Consider the following 15,411-nt stretch of genomic DNA (forward strand, 5'->3'; position numbering starts at 1 on the left):
TGGGGCATTAGGACCCACACAGACTGCAGGGCGAGCGCCCCCTGCTGGCCCCACTAACACCTCTTCCAGCGGCAGCCTCAGCTTTCCCAGGAGTCTCCCCTCCAGGTACTGGCCAGGCTCCCACCTGCTGAGCTCCAGTATGGCTGCCAGTGGGGAGTTGCAGAGTGATATGACTGCTGGCATACTGAGTGTACTGAGTGTTTTTCTCCAGATCCACTGATCCCACTTGAAAGATGCCTTTGTCCCATGGGAGCTGGAGTCTATCCCAGCAGACAACAGGCGCAAGGCAGGGTACACCCTGGGTGGGACGCCAGTCAATCTCGAGACACGCACAGACACACGCGGTCCCGCCAGGGGCAGTTTTCCCACAAGCCAATTAACCCACCAGCATGCCTTTGATCTGTGAGAGGAAACCAGAGCACCCAGAGAAAACTCACACTGACGCAGGGAGAACATGCAAACTCCACACAGACAGCACCTCTGGTCCGGAACTGAACCTGAGGCACTAATGCTGGCCACTGTGCCTCTTTACTTACATTCAATTTAATTTGCCAGATATCTTTCCCTGTCTTAAATCTTAAATTGTCTTGTAATTGGCCTAATTGCATCCCAGGTGTTGGTTGATTAACGTTAAGAAGCAACTAATTTGCCTGATCTGCTTCCCAAACCTTCATCTGTTTAACCCTGACGTGATGTCATCAGCCTCATTCATGCTTTCTCTGTTGTGGTTACCCCCTGCTTTATCTTGGATAAAGTAGATTAGACTACTTAAACTGACATGGTGTTACCTATTGAGAGTTACAAATGAGCTTTTAACAGGCTCTTAAATGCAATGCTGCTGTATGACTAACACAGATGATCACTTTATCGGCCCTATACAATTTCTTGCATGAGGAATGTGTCTTTTCACAGACCCCAGCTTGCTCTCCAGGAGACACACAGACAAGAAGAGAGAAGCTGGGGGTCAGAGCACAGCGTCGGCCATTTATATGGCACCCCTGGGGTGTTAAGGGCCTTGCTCAGGGGCCCAACAGAGTAGGATTCCTCTGCCAACTATGGGACTTGAACCAGCAACCTCCCAGCCACAGGCACAGAGCCTTAGCCACTGCTCCACCCATCATATAGCCTCCTCCACATCACTGTTTCCCAGTCCTGGTTCTGAGATACCCTGGTAGCTTCTGGTTTTTATTCCAATTGAACTATGTTACTGTAGCTTATCAATCCCTGAAGAAGAAGAAAAATGTTATTTTATATAGCGCCTTTAACAGTGACTTCTCGAAGCGCTTTACAGAATGACAACAACAATAAATAAGAAGAACACACCAGATAAAACACAATGACAATACACAGAGGAGACCGTGGATGGTGGTACTAAGAAAAGCAGAGGGGTGAAGAGTGGAACCAGTTCAGTAAAGGCTCTTCTGAAGAAGAGGGTTTGGAGTCTGGATTTGAAGGAGTTTAGAGAAGGTGACTCTCTGATATCCTTGGGCAGAGAGTTCCAGAACTTGGGGGCATAACAGGAGAAGGCCCTGAGGTCACCCCCAGAGTGTAGATGGGCTGGGGGGGGGGGACAGTAAGGAACTCGCTCCTGTAGGTGCTCCAGATCAATAATCCTGCGCTCTCTAGCGACTGTTCTAGAAACTGGAGGTCTCGCAGTGACGGGCACTCGGCTCGCCCCATCAATCTCGGGGTCCGGCATTAAGAACAGTTTAATCGGCGTTCACCCCTCTTTTTGCACGTTTTGGAGTGAAAGTGCCCAGGGCCTACGCACCCCCACAATCCGGTCCTTGCCTCCAGAGTGTTGTACAGTGGTATCAATGGGAGTGATCCAGCACGTGGTGAGTCCAGTCTTGCCTGCAGGTTGTCCTTTTGCTCAGCGTGCTGTGCCAGGGAGATACCAGCAGCTGTAAGTGACCCCAGAAGAGACCTAACGGTTTGGCGCACTGAGTATTCCCTGCCTGTCAACCCCTTAGGGCTGTCTGAGCTGACGCAGGGGTCGGGTCTGCTGTTGCCTTCCGCGACGCGCGTGTTGTGGGAAATTCTTCCTCAGGGGAGCAGGACACAGATCTCGTGCGGATCCAGTTTTATGGAGTTCGATAAGTCCGAGAACGCGCGCCGGGTCTGCCCCGCAGAACAGACCAACTGCAGGGGTCTCCCAGCTCTTATATACAGTCAGAAGAAAGTTTGTTTCACAATCTGAGAGCTTGTCCTGTTCTTCGATATGTAATTACTCCTTGTCCTACTCTGTCTTGCTCTGTCCTTTGATATTCAGCAGACATTGGTCTGCTTTATCCTGTCTGTGGGTGTTGTTCCTGTCTTTTGTCCTGTAGCGTTAAGCCACTGGGGTTGCTAAAGCAAATCAGCTATATGGCATCTTAGCGTAACTTTTGTTTGAGGCTACATTGACAGACCCCATCAACACCCCATCAACACCTCTCACAATGTGCTTAAGTGGTGATGCTTTGATGCTGGATAAGTGAGATATATACATGTCCCACTTCACACGCCAGACACGTGTGCCTGGCAATCATGCAGCATGAGGTGACGGGTCTGATGGTGCTTGACGCTCCTCGGGAATCATGGGACAAAAGCCATCTCACTAGGACAGGACAGGGGAGCTCCTGTGCATAGACTATAATAATAATAATAATTAATAATTGCTTACACTTCTATAGCGCTTTTCTGGACACTCCATTCAAAGCGCTTTACAGGTCATGGGGATCCCCTCCATCCCCAGCAGTGTGTACCCCAAACTGGGTGAAGCACCAGTCCGCTCCCCACACCCCAGCTCTCAGTGGGGAGGAGAGCAGAGTGATGGAGCCAGTTCAGAGAGGGGGGTTATTAGGAGGCCATGATGGGAAAGGGCCAATGGGAAATTTGGCCAGGACACTGGGGTAACACCCCTACTCTTCTCGAGAAACACCCTGGGATTTTTAATGAGCACAGAGAGTCAGGACCTCGGTTTGACGTCTCATCCGAAGGACGGCGCCTGTTTACAGTCTAGTGTCCCCGTCTCTATACTGGGGCATCAGGACCCACACAGACCGCAGGGTGAGCGCCCCCTACTGGCCCCACTAACACCTCTTCCAGCAGCAGCCTCAGCTTTCCCAGGAGGTCTCCCCTCCAGGTACTGACCAGGCTCCCACCTGCTGAGCTTCAGTGGGGCTGCCAGTGGTGAGCTGCAGGGTGACAGGGCTGCTGGCTCAGACTACACCTGCAGTTTGGTAAGGGCAGTGTGTGCCAGCCAGTGTCCTTTCTTAAATGAAGGTGCTAAATAAACGGAACACTCAGACCTCCCCTTTATCCCCAAAGCATTACACAATGTTCAGCAAAAGGTATTTCTCTCCAGCATCTTTCCCAAAGTGTTCCTGCAGTAGCTCCCTGTAGGCAGGTAACAAGCTATCTCACTTCCTTGCCTGTGGATTTGAGATACAGGAGCGAACTTCTCCCTCCAAAACGTGCCGTCACCCTCCCAATAGTTTTTTTCTGAAAAATCGAAACCTCAGGCGTATTTCTTCCCTAGCTGTTCCGATTTGGACACATCAGCAAGCAAACATTCACTTCCTGCTCCTTAGGGTCACTGTCTAGAATAGCTAGTCTATTTCAATAATATTCTCTCCAAATTGTTTTTATTTCACAGCCTACAAAAAAACAAACCTTCTTTCATTTTTTTCTGCATTTTTGCCAGGGTTTCTCAACGTCGTACGAGATGAGCTCGGCGCATTTTTCTGTCCCGGGCACTGCTATAATCGCGCATTGCTCCTGCTTGTCAGCTCGCAGGAGCTCAGCCAAGCTGGGTCTGGTCAGTGGCGGAGAATCAAATCGTTGATCGGTGGTGATCTGGGGGGGGGGGGGGGTGATCTTTGCTTTGGACTAGGAATTGGGGTATTTCCACTGACGGTAAATTAGAGGTGATAACATTCGTTTCACCCAAAAGCGATCAGAGTGTTGTAGAGTATGTATGTTTCAGAAAGCTATGGGGTGTGGTTGCAGTTGGGGTCGTGGTGAGAGTTAGGCTTAGGGTTAAGTGAAATGAGAGCTTGGACTATAAGATCAGATCACCTTATCGGCCATATACAATGTCTTGTATTAGGAATGTGTCTTTTCACAGACCCCAGCTTGCTCTCCATGAGACACACACACAGGGAGAGAGAAGCTCAGAGCAGAGGGTCAGCTATTTATATAGCACCCCTGGAACAACTGGGGTGAAGGGCCTTGCTCAGGGGCCCAACAGAATAGGATTCCTCTGCCAGCCACAGGATTTGAACTGGCAACCTCCCAGCCAAAGGCACAGATCCTCAGCCACAGAGACACCACTCCACCCTCTTTATTATTGTTAAAACATACAGTATGCGCTGGGTATGTGTTTTTTTAACAATAGTCAGAAACAGCTATGAATGAGGTAGGCATGGCAGATTTGTGGGCGGGTATGATGACATTGTCATGCTGGTGATGCGACCTTAAAGACACAGCTAGGGTTCGTCCAAAAGCCGCACCGTAAAACGAGCACCCGAGAGATCGGATTCCCCTGGGAAAACAACTCTGTTTCATGTGCGCCGCTCATCCAGGGAACTAGAAATCGGGAAAGAGAAACACAAAGAAAATAAAGACCCCAAACAAAGCTAACTGACTGTAAAAGAAAACTAAGCAAACGTGATAGACTGGAACCGGGGGGGAAGGTGGTCGTGCCTACGATAAAGACGTACCCCAAAAAAAATGTCTCCCGCCTTCTACACCTTCGTGGAGCCCTAAACCTTCTGCACCTCCCCCCGGTGGCTCTGTGGCTAAGGATCTGTGGCTGTGCCTGTGATTGGGAGGTTGCCGGTTCAAATCCTGCAGCCGGCAGAGGAATCCTACTCCGTTGGGGCCCCTGAGCAAGGCCTTTCACCCCAGCTGCTCCAGGGGTGCCGTATAAATTGCCGACCCTGCGCTCTGACCCCCTAGCTTCTCTCTCCCTGTCTGTGTGTCTCCTGGAGAGCAAGCTGGGGTCTGTGAGAAGACACGTTCCTCATGCAAGAAACTGTATAGGACCAATAAAGTGATCTTATTTTACCCCCAAAACGGCACACCACTCCACTATCTCCGTCCCCCATCTCTGATCTCTCGTCTTCCCCTTTTAAAACGCTCCCCCCTCATTGCCTTAATTAATTAATTAGCAGCGCCTGAAGAAAGAGGAGAAAGCAATTAAAAAAAAAGATAACATACCAGTTAAGGACCGTGACACTGGTTCCACTGAAGCCTAATGAAAGAGAGAATTCCCTGTGCTCTATCATGGATCAGGTGTCAGAGGGGATGTTCAACCCTAGCGCTGTCTATCTGTAGTCAATAAAGATGCATCCTTCTATCCATTTTCTAACCACCTCTTCTGGTGCACAGAGTCTATCCCAGCAAGCAACAGGCACATGGCCGGGCACACCCTGGATGGGACGCCAGTCCATCACAGGACACACACGCACTCAAACCAGGGCCAGTTTTCCCAGAAGTCAGTTAACCCACCAGCGTGTCTTTGGACTATGGGAGCCCCCCAGCCTCCCAGAGGACACCCACACAGACACATGGAGAACATGCAAACTCCACACAGATGGTCCGGAGTCAAACCCCAGGGCCCCAGCGCTTTGCCACTGTGCAGGCCTCAGTAGATTCCCACTGCTGAGTGGGAATGCGTATGCGATTTCTTGACTTTTCCTCCAGTACCAAAAGAAGTCCAATTTTAACCTCTCTGGGAAAATGATTTTCCTTAGCTGCTCCCCTTTCTAAGCACCGACCCAGGACAGCAAGCACCCTATCATAATGTGCATGCTGCTCGAGCCATACGGTCATTATGTGATAATATCCACTGTTATTATGGGACATACAGCACAAGACATAAACAACAGAGTGCCGGACCCGCCTCTGGGCTGGGGGAGCACAGCTGATCTGTTATCTATTAACGCTGTCTGAGGGGATCATTACCAGCCGTAGCTCAAACTGACTTGGTAATTCCTAGGCTGCTGAATGATAAATAATCATTAGGCACTGAGACTTTAATCCGCAGCTGTTTGCCGAGGCTACAGACCGATCTGAGGCAACGGTACAACAGCCAGCCCTCGGCTTGATGTCTCCTCTAAAGGGCGAAGAGCAAAGTGGATCACTCATCGCGCACTGAGCTAGTGGCACAGCCCTGGGACTCAAACCAGGAACCACCTGTAACGCCTTGCCCTGCCCCAGGTGTTTTTTTTACGTTTGGAATTACTATTTACTACATACGTCCAGCCCGTATCCATGGGGGATACGGCTCTGAAGGGTTTGTGGATAACCCAAAACGCAGATAGCAGGAATACCACTACACAATAATAAGTATACCATGGGTATACGCAGTGCACCATGCAAATCAAGAGAGTTAGGGAGCGATGCGTTGGTCAGGACCCTATGCAGACTCCTGTCTGTAGTGTGTCCCCGTGTGTCTCCCTCGTCCCCGAGACCAGCTGGCTGGCTGGGCTGACTCCTGTCTGTAGTGTGTGTCCCCGTGTGTCTCCTTCGTCCCCGAGACCAGCTGGCTGGCTGGGCTGACTCCTGTCTGTAGTGTGTGTCCCCGTGTGTCTCCTTCGTCCCCGAGACCAGCTGGCTGGCTGGGCTGACTCCTGTCTGTAGTGTGTCCCTGTGTGTCTCCCTCATCCCCGAGACCAGCTGGCTGGCTGGGCTGACTCCTGTCTGTAGTGTGTGTCCCTGTGTGTCTCCCTCGTCCCCGAGACCAGCTGGCTGGCTGGGCTGACTCCTGTCTGTAGTGTGTCCCCGTGTGTCTCCCTCGTCCCCGAGACCAGCTGGCTGGCTGGGCTGACTCCTGTCTGTAGTGTGTCCCCGTGTGTCTCCCTCGTCCCCGAGACCAGCTGGCTGGCTGGGCTGACTCCTGTCTCTAGTGTGTCCCTGTGTGTCTCCCTCATCCCCGAGACCAGCTGGCTGGCTGGGCTGACTCCTGTCTCTAGTGTGTCCCTGTGTGTCTCCCTCGTCCCCGAGACCAGCTGGCTGGGGATGACTCCTGTCTGTAGTGTGTCCCTGTGTGTCTCCCTCGTCCCCGAGACCAGCTGGCTGGGGATGACTCCTGTCAGTGGGCTGATGTAGTTCCAGCGTGTGCCTGTGGGCTGGCTCTTGCTTCCTCCTGTCCCAGGGTTAAGTGACTTTCTGATTATGGAGTGATGGAGTGATGAATGGATGACAGAGTGATGAAAGGATGAAATGATGGAGTGATGAATGGGTGGATGATGGGTGGCCAGAAGATGGAGGGATTGATGAATGGCTGAATGGACAGAGTGTTGAATGAAGCGATGGATGACTGGAATGATAGAGTGAAGGATGGATAAATGGAGGTTGGATGGATATTGAATGGAGTGATGGATGATGATGGATGGAGTGATGGATGGGTGGAAGGATGGATGAATGGAGGTTGGATGGAGTGATGGATGAAGTGGTGGATTGATGAATGGATGATGGACCGAGTTATGAATGAATGATCGATGGGAGATGAATGGATGATGGAGTGATGGAGTGATGAATGGATGAAATGATGGAGTGCTGAATGGATGGATGATGGGTGGTTAGATGGATGAAATGATGGAGTGATGAATGGATGGATGATGGGTGGTTAGATGGATGAAATGATGGAGTGATGAATGGATGATGATGGGTGGTAAGATGGATGAAATGATGGAGTGATGAATGGATGGATGATGGGTGGTTAGATGGATGAAATGATGGAGTGATGAATGGATGATGATGGGTGGTTAAATGGATGAAATGATGGAGTGATGAATGGATGCATGATGGAGTGATGAATGGATAATGATGGGTGGTTAGATGGATGAAATGATGGAGTGATGAATGGATGATGATGGGTGGTTAGATGGATGAAATGATGGAGTGATGAATGGATGATGATGGGTGGTTAGATGGATGAAATGATGGAGTGATGAATGGATGATGATGGGTGGTTAAAGATGGAGGGAGTGTTGGAGTGATGAATGGATGAATGGACAGAGTGTTAAACGGAGTGATGAGTGGGTGAATGGACAGAGTGTTAAACGGAGTGATGAGTGGGTGACAGATGGCCGGAATGCAGGAGTGAAGGCTGGATGAATGGATGAATGGACAGAGTGTTAAACAGAGTGATGAGTGGGTGACAGATGGCCGGAATGCAGGAGTGAAGGCTGGATGAATGGATGAATGGACAGAGTGTTAAACAGAGTGATGAGTGGGTGACAGATGGCCGGAATGCAGGAGTGAAGGCTGGATGAATGAATGAATCTCCCATCACTGTTCCACCACACCTCTAACCCCTTGTGCTCCACTTCCCTGCACCTCAGCTGCTGGAGATTGCAGCTGTAATGAAACAGGGGGATCACAGGGCAAACCTGTTCAAATACCGTGAAACTCCGGAGTGTCATCTAGATTTGTCGAGCAGAACTGTTTATCCGCTGCCTGTTAACGTGTAGTGGAGTCTGAGCGTCTCCCTGTTTTAGATTCGAAAACCTTTTTGTAGTTCCGTTCAAAAAAACATCCCGGGGTCAGCTGGGGCCAGGAGACAAAAACAGTCTTGTTTACGGCCCTAAGTAAGAGTTAATTCTCCTTTCTCTGCTGTGGTCAGGCCGAGCCTGTGATTCGTGGGTTTGCTGAAGGGAGCAGTTACGGGCTGTGACACACTCTCTTACACGCACACAACTCGCTCTCCAGGACTTGAAAGAGCTCTTGCAGGGGGAACAGGAAAAAAAAAAGGCAGCTATTTTAAGTTCAGAAAGGAATGCTCCGATCTGAGCCAGTGTACCCACAGGGTTAGGGACAGCAGGCCAGTGGTTGAGTTTAAAACGGCGCTATCATTCGCAATCTGCTCTCTGGATTAAGTCTCGGGGTTTGTAACATTCCGAAATGCCCTCATCAGCACCGGGTTTCGTGTTCAATTATTGATCAGAAATCTCGATCGGCGTTTGGAGACCTGACAGAAAATATCTTAAAAACAAAACACACACCTGTAACAGAAAACTGAAATCACAGGGCCTGTGACTCAGAACTAATGAATGAATGACCGACAGATGATGAGTGGATGAGAGATGAAGTGATGGATTGATGAATGGATGATGGCCAGAGTTATGGATGGATGATGGGTGGATGATCGATGGATGATGAATGGATGAAATGATGGAGTGAGGAATGGTTGAGTGATGGAGTGAGGAATGGATGGATGATGGGTGGTTAGATGGATGAAATGATGGAGTGATGAATGGATGAAATGACGGAGTGATGAATGGATGGATGATGGGTGGTTAGAAGATGGATGAAATGAAAGAGTGATGAATGGATGGATGATGGAGTGATGAATGGATGGATGATGGGTGGTTAGAAGATGGATGAAATGGAGTGATGAATGGATGAAATGATGGAGTGATGAATGGATGGATGATGGGTGGTTAGAAGATGGATGAAATGATGGAGTGATGAATGGATGAAATGACGGAGTGATGAATGGATGGATGATGGGTGGTTAGAAGATGGATGAAATGATGGAGTGATGAATGGATGAAATGACAGAGTGATGAATGGATGGATGATGGGTGGTTAGAAGATGGATGAATTGATGGAGTGATGAATGGATGAAATGACGGAGTGATGAATGGATGGATGATGGGTGGTTAGAAGATGGATGAAATGATGGAGTGATGAATGGATGAGTGATGGAGTGATGAATGGATGGATGATGGGTGGTTAGAAGATGGATGAAATGATGGAGTGATGAATGGATGGATGATAAAGTGATGAATGGATGGATGATGGGTGTTAAGAAGATGGATGAAATGATGGAGTGATGAATGGATGGATGATGGGTGGTTAGAAGATGGATGAATTGATGGAGTGATGAATGGATGATTGGTGGTTAAAGATGGAGGGAGTGTTGGACTGTAACAGAAAACTGGAATCACAGAGCCTGTGACGCAGAACTAATGTGGACGTGAAGCCAGGAGCCACAGCATCTCCAGGAGTTGTGATAGAACCACTGTGACAGATCACACAATTCGACTTGAGTCGACAGCGAGAGGAGCAAAGTTGTTTTTCGGTTGGGCTGGGTGATGGAAACGTTCCCCGTTCGTCTTTGAGCGGCTCGGACAATTTGACATTTCCGCGTCATGAGAAAATAGAATTCCGATAAACACATCGTTAGTAAGCGAGCTTTAGCATTGAGCACGGATGTTTTCGGGATTGGACTCCCAGTGCCCTTGAAAGAGAAATTTCCTCGGCATCAGGGTTAAAACAAACAGCCTGAACACAGGTCGACCTGTTTATCACGGTGTATATTTAACAAATTTACTGTGGAGGTGCCATTTTATTAAGCTTCACTTCCAGATATGACTGTTGCAATTTTATAAGAATCTTTTTTTCTTTATCTTTTTACTTGACTGTAAAAGGTATTTTTGCTCAATATCTTCCCTATTACAAGTGTGATGTCTCAAAATACTGCCGGATTAAATTGTGCAATAAACAGACCATGTAATATTTTAGTGCAAAAGTACCTTGGTCAAAAATGTCAGTACAGAAACCATGCACTATATATTATTTTGGATGTTTGCTTTACTTTAAAAAAAAAACATAAACACAGTTACTACCTAGCAGCAGGGCTCAAGCTGTTTATGCAGTGTCAACCACAGAACGATCCCAAATGTAGTTAGTTAGCGCTACAAAATGACATCACCTTGCCCTCCGGCCATTCAGCTCTTCACATGATGTGCCTTAGTAATCTGAACCCAGAGTGCTATCTGTGTGGAGTTTGCATGTTCTCCCCCATGTTCATGTGGGTTTTCTATGGAGCAGTGGTGTGGGCCCTTTTAGAACAGACTGGTCTCTGTGGTGGTATCCATACCAGGGGGCACTATAGACTGCTTTTAAGACTCAAATGTGTTTTATTATAGTAATAATAATTGCTTACACTTATATAGCGCTTTTCTGGACACTCCACTCAAAGCGCTTTACAGGTAATGGGGACTCCCCTCCACCCCCAGCAGTGTGCAGCCCCACCTGGATGATGCGACGGCAGCCATAGTGCGCCAGAACGCTCCCCACACACCAGCTCTCAGTGGGGAGGAGAGCAGAGTGATGGAGCCAGTTCAGAGAGGGGGGTTATTAGGAGGCCATGATGGGTAAAGGCCAGGGGGGAAATTTGGCCAGGACACTGGGGTAACACCCCTACTCTTCTCGAGAGACGCCCTGGGGTTTTTAATGACCACAAAGAATCAGGACCTCGGTTTTACATCTCATGTGAAGGACGGCGCCTGTTTACAGTCTAGTGTCCCCCGTCACTATACTGGGGCATCAGGACCCACACAGACCGCAGGGTGAGCGCCCCCTGCTGGCCCCACTAACACCTCTTCCAGCAGCAAGGAAACTTCCAGGGATCAATTAACTACGGATTTCAAAACGAGCTAGACGAGCTGGGCTGTCTTAGGATTCGCCATAAACTGAAAGCTCGAGACGCGAGACAGACACACTGATGGGCCAGTTGAGGTGTTTTTGTCCATGAAGACGAAGGCAGACAGGGTAACCCGTCCCACCCTTCACCTCAGAGGCAGAGGAACCAACTTCCGACCGGACGGCTTTCAGAGGGGGATTTTGGGATGATTTCCCCTGCAGCATGTGGCTATTGGCAGGAGCACCTCCTACTGGTCGACCGGCCTAACAGCTCTGAACAGAAAATTAAAAAAAGATCACACAGGGAAAAGCAGGGATACAGGAGTTAACAGCGGGCCAAAGAGGAGACAGCAGCCGGGATATCTGTCTCTCTCCTGATTCTCGTCCATCTTGCACGGGAAGTTGTGGCCGGTTTTAGAGGGCTGTGTTCAAAACCAGAGAGCGATGATCTTGGCGTCTCCTGTGAGCTCTGGTGCAGTTCTAACCGTTTGGCCTGGCTCCGTCTCCCTGCCTTGTGGTCTGGAGATCTGAGGCCCTCATTTAACACGTCCCCAGTGACTCGGAAAGAAAGGCTATTTTTCCCCCAGGAGACAGATCACACGTGCTCTGAGCTCCTCTGAGGTCTCGACAGGGGCAGTTTCATCAGGGCGATCGCAGCCACATGTTGCTTTTCATCCATTCCCTGTCTAAAAAGCTTTGGAATTCGGACCTGGTGGAGGGAGTTTCGGTTTTGCTGTCGGGAAGTTCGAATTGCCTCGATCAACAAGCAACGGCAAAGTGATGACAATATCTAGCAGCTTTTAAAACTTTTATGATCTGGCTGGTGCTGTTGGTGGACTGGTTGGTCTAAAAAACCCACCCAATTACCACATGCTGGTAGGCCACCGAGGAAGACGTGCTCCCTGGACTGAAGTCACACTTGCCTTTTTAGACGTTAAAAGTAGGCGAGACTTTAACGTGGCAAAGTTGCTGTGTCCATTGAACTTTCATTGTGAAAGAAACATGCTCATCCATACTGATTCTTCTGAAACCCTGAAATCTAAACATAGCCCCACAGTTCTCCTTTAAAATCCTCCTTTAAGAGAAATCTGGGGCGACTTGATCGCTGTCCCGACACAAGACGACACAAGACGCTGCAGTGCCAAACTAGGCAGGACCGTCTAAGTCAGAAACTACGCCAGCGATCAGCTGCAGCAGCATCAGAGATGTGCAGTCGCTGTGCAGTCAGGTAATTATACTCCAGCTAGAACGCTGGCGTTTTGTTTTAACCTGAGAACAACTTTATTCATGAGCGCAGATTATGCCTTTCACCCATTCGCACGCTGTGACTGCAGCTTGGCCTACAGATAGAATTAATCTCGATCTTCTTTTCAGTCTGCTCCAGTGTGAGTCCTGGGGAGGGGAACAACACTTAGCTCTTTAAAACGAGCGTCAAAAAAGACCTGCTTCAGCATTTCATTTGCTTATGATGTTGGCACCTGCACACACAAGGTGTCAGAAATTCTCAAAGACAAGCTACAGCTTGGTTTGTTTTTCAGTCGGGAAAAAACGCTCAGCCAGTCCTTTTGAAATGAAATACGTCGTCTGTGCTACACAGACAACAAAAACCAGCAAACACATAATTAGTGTTTTTTTTTCCCTCTGCATTTGGGGTAATACTTTCTCAAAGTTGCTTGATCGGCTGAACATTTCCTTTAGAAAACAGGCTGAGCTGTCTTGACCGTGCTTGTTGTGCGTTTGTTGTCATGCGACGGACCCGGCCCGAGGGGAGCAGAGGGCACGTCTTTACACCAAGGGGGGTGGGAGCGTGGAACAGCTGGTGGTCGACTCCAGTTCCCCGGCTTGTTTGAAGAAAGAGCAGAATCTGATCCTGGGATCAGTCAGCTACCGAATGGCTTGGGTGTTGAAGAGCTGCCACTCATCTGGAGCTGTTTCTACCCGGTTGTTCTTAATATCGGGACTTATTAACTTCCAGTGACAGGATTCACGGCTAACTTCCAAATTGCCTCTTGTTGTTTGTATAGTTTGTTCTTATAACTGGCTTTGCATCCAGGTACGGACTCCTGGATGCCACAGCTCTTCCCAGGAATAAGTGGCTTTCGGGGAATTGATAGTGAATGTGGTATCCTAGGAATTGATCGTCCCCCCACACCACTGTTCCTGCTGGGATAGGTGTCACGAGAGCAACTGTTTCCAAACCTCTCAAGGGATGTTGTGGTTTCCACTCAGTCACTGCTTCTGCCTTGACTGGAGACCGGACATAGGGGGAGTGTGAGAGTGTGTCACTCTGCCCTGAGATGGACTGGTGTCCCTCCCAGAGTGTATCCTGCCTTCCTCTTGTTGCGTACTGGAATAGGCTCCGGTTCAGGTTCAATTCCAGACCTGGGGTGCCGTCTGGGTGGAGTTTGCATGTTCTCCCAGGGTTCGCATGGGGGTTTCCTCCCCCAGTCCAAAGACATGCTGGTAGGTTCAGTGGCTTCTGGGAAGATTGGCCCTGGGGGGAGTGTGAGAGTGTGTCAGTGTCTGCCCTGAGATGGACTGGCGTCCCCCCCAGAGTGTATCCTGCCTTCCTCTTGCTGCTTGCTGGAATAGGCTCCGGTTCAGGTCCAGTTCCGGACCTGGGGTGCCGTCTGGGTGGAGTTTGCATGTTCTCCCAGGGTTCACATGGGGGTTTCCTTTGGGAAGTCCAGTTTCCTCCCCCAGTCCAAAGACGTGCTGGTAGGTTCAGTGGCTTCTGGGAAAATTGGCATTGGTGTGAGTGTGTGTGTCTGTGTCAGTGTCTGCCATGAGATGGACTGGTGTCCCTCCCAGAGTGTATCCTGCCTTCCTCTTGTTGCGTACTGGAATAGGCTCCGGTTCAGGTTCAGTTCCGGATCTGGGGTGCTGTCTGGGTGGAGTTTGCATGTTCTCCCAGGGTTCACATGGGGGTTTCCTTTGGGAACTCCGGTTTCCTCCCCCAGTCCAAAGACGTGCTGGTAGGTTCAGGGGCTTCTGGGAAAATTAGCCCTGGTGTGAGTGTGTGTGTCTGTGTCAGTGGTTTCACTGGTGTCCCCTCCAGAGTGTATCCCGCCTTCCTCTTGCTGCTTACTGGAAAAGGTTCTGGTTCAGGTTCAATTCCGGACCTGGGGTGCTGTCTGGGTGGAGTTTGCGTGTTCTCCCCAGGTTTGTGTGGGTTTCCTTCAGGTGCTCCTCCGACAGTCCAAAGACATGCTGGTGTCTGTGTCTGTGTGGGCCCAGTGATGGCCTAGTGTCCCACCCAGGGTGTACCCTGCCTTGTGTCCATTGCTTGCTGGGATGACCCTAAATTGGAAGAAGCAATTGGAAAATGGAGGGATGGAGGGATGGATGAGGTGCAGTTTGAAATTCTTCCCTTGGTGCCATTGCTATCCCTCAGTTCCGATCGTCCCTGGCTGTACTGTACAGTCAGCTCTCCTGCTCTCTCTCTCTCCTGGCGTCATCAGCTTTTCAGGCGAAAACTGAGCCGAACTTGACAAGCCCGGGCCACAGATGAGCAGGCTCAGGTCCTCCGCCTGCTCTAATTACAGTGATTATCCAATCGGGATTAATTAACGGTGAGCACTGGGGAGGCCAGTAAGTACAGGTCGTGGCTCTCAGCTGTCAGATCGCAATTAGAGCCAGACCTAGGAGGCTGCTGCTGAGTTCAAAGCCGACCCCCCTGGGGAGGACGAGCACTAAGAGGGAGGGAGATAGCCGTGCCGTCTACCCCGCAGGATGTGGGGGGCGATCGGATCCGAACGAGGGGATCCCTTCGCTGTGGGACGGTCCTAGTCCTATTGTCTGTGGTTCTCTGCGCAACTGGACGACATTCCTGTGGGTCCCAATTAAAGACGAGGCTAACAAAACTGGCCAGCCGGCTCTATTCCGGGAATTTCTGTTTCAGGAAATGGATCCGGGATGAATACGCTCCCAGCGCTGGATAGGAACGAAAGGCTGGGAAAACGCTTCGTCGGTTCCTTTGGCAGTTTC

General features: G+C 49.8%; 1 protein-coding gene across 7 annotated transcripts in view; it reads left to right on the forward strand.

The window, feature by feature from the left end:
- ltbp3 (latent transforming growth factor beta binding protein 3) overlaps positions 1–15,411 on the forward strand; it is a 104,329-nt gene that overhangs the window by 7,060 nt on the left and 81,858 nt on the right. The gene's annotated exons all lie outside the window — the stretch shown is intronic.

This window comes from Lepisosteus platostomus, chromosome 16 (assembly GCF_059453375.1).
Source record: "Lepisosteus platostomus isolate fLepPlt1 chromosome 16, fLepPlt1.hap1, whole genome shotgun sequence".
Lineage (NCBI taxonomy): Eukaryota > Metazoa > Chordata > Actinopteri > Semionotiformes > Lepisosteidae > Lepisosteus > Lepisosteus platostomus.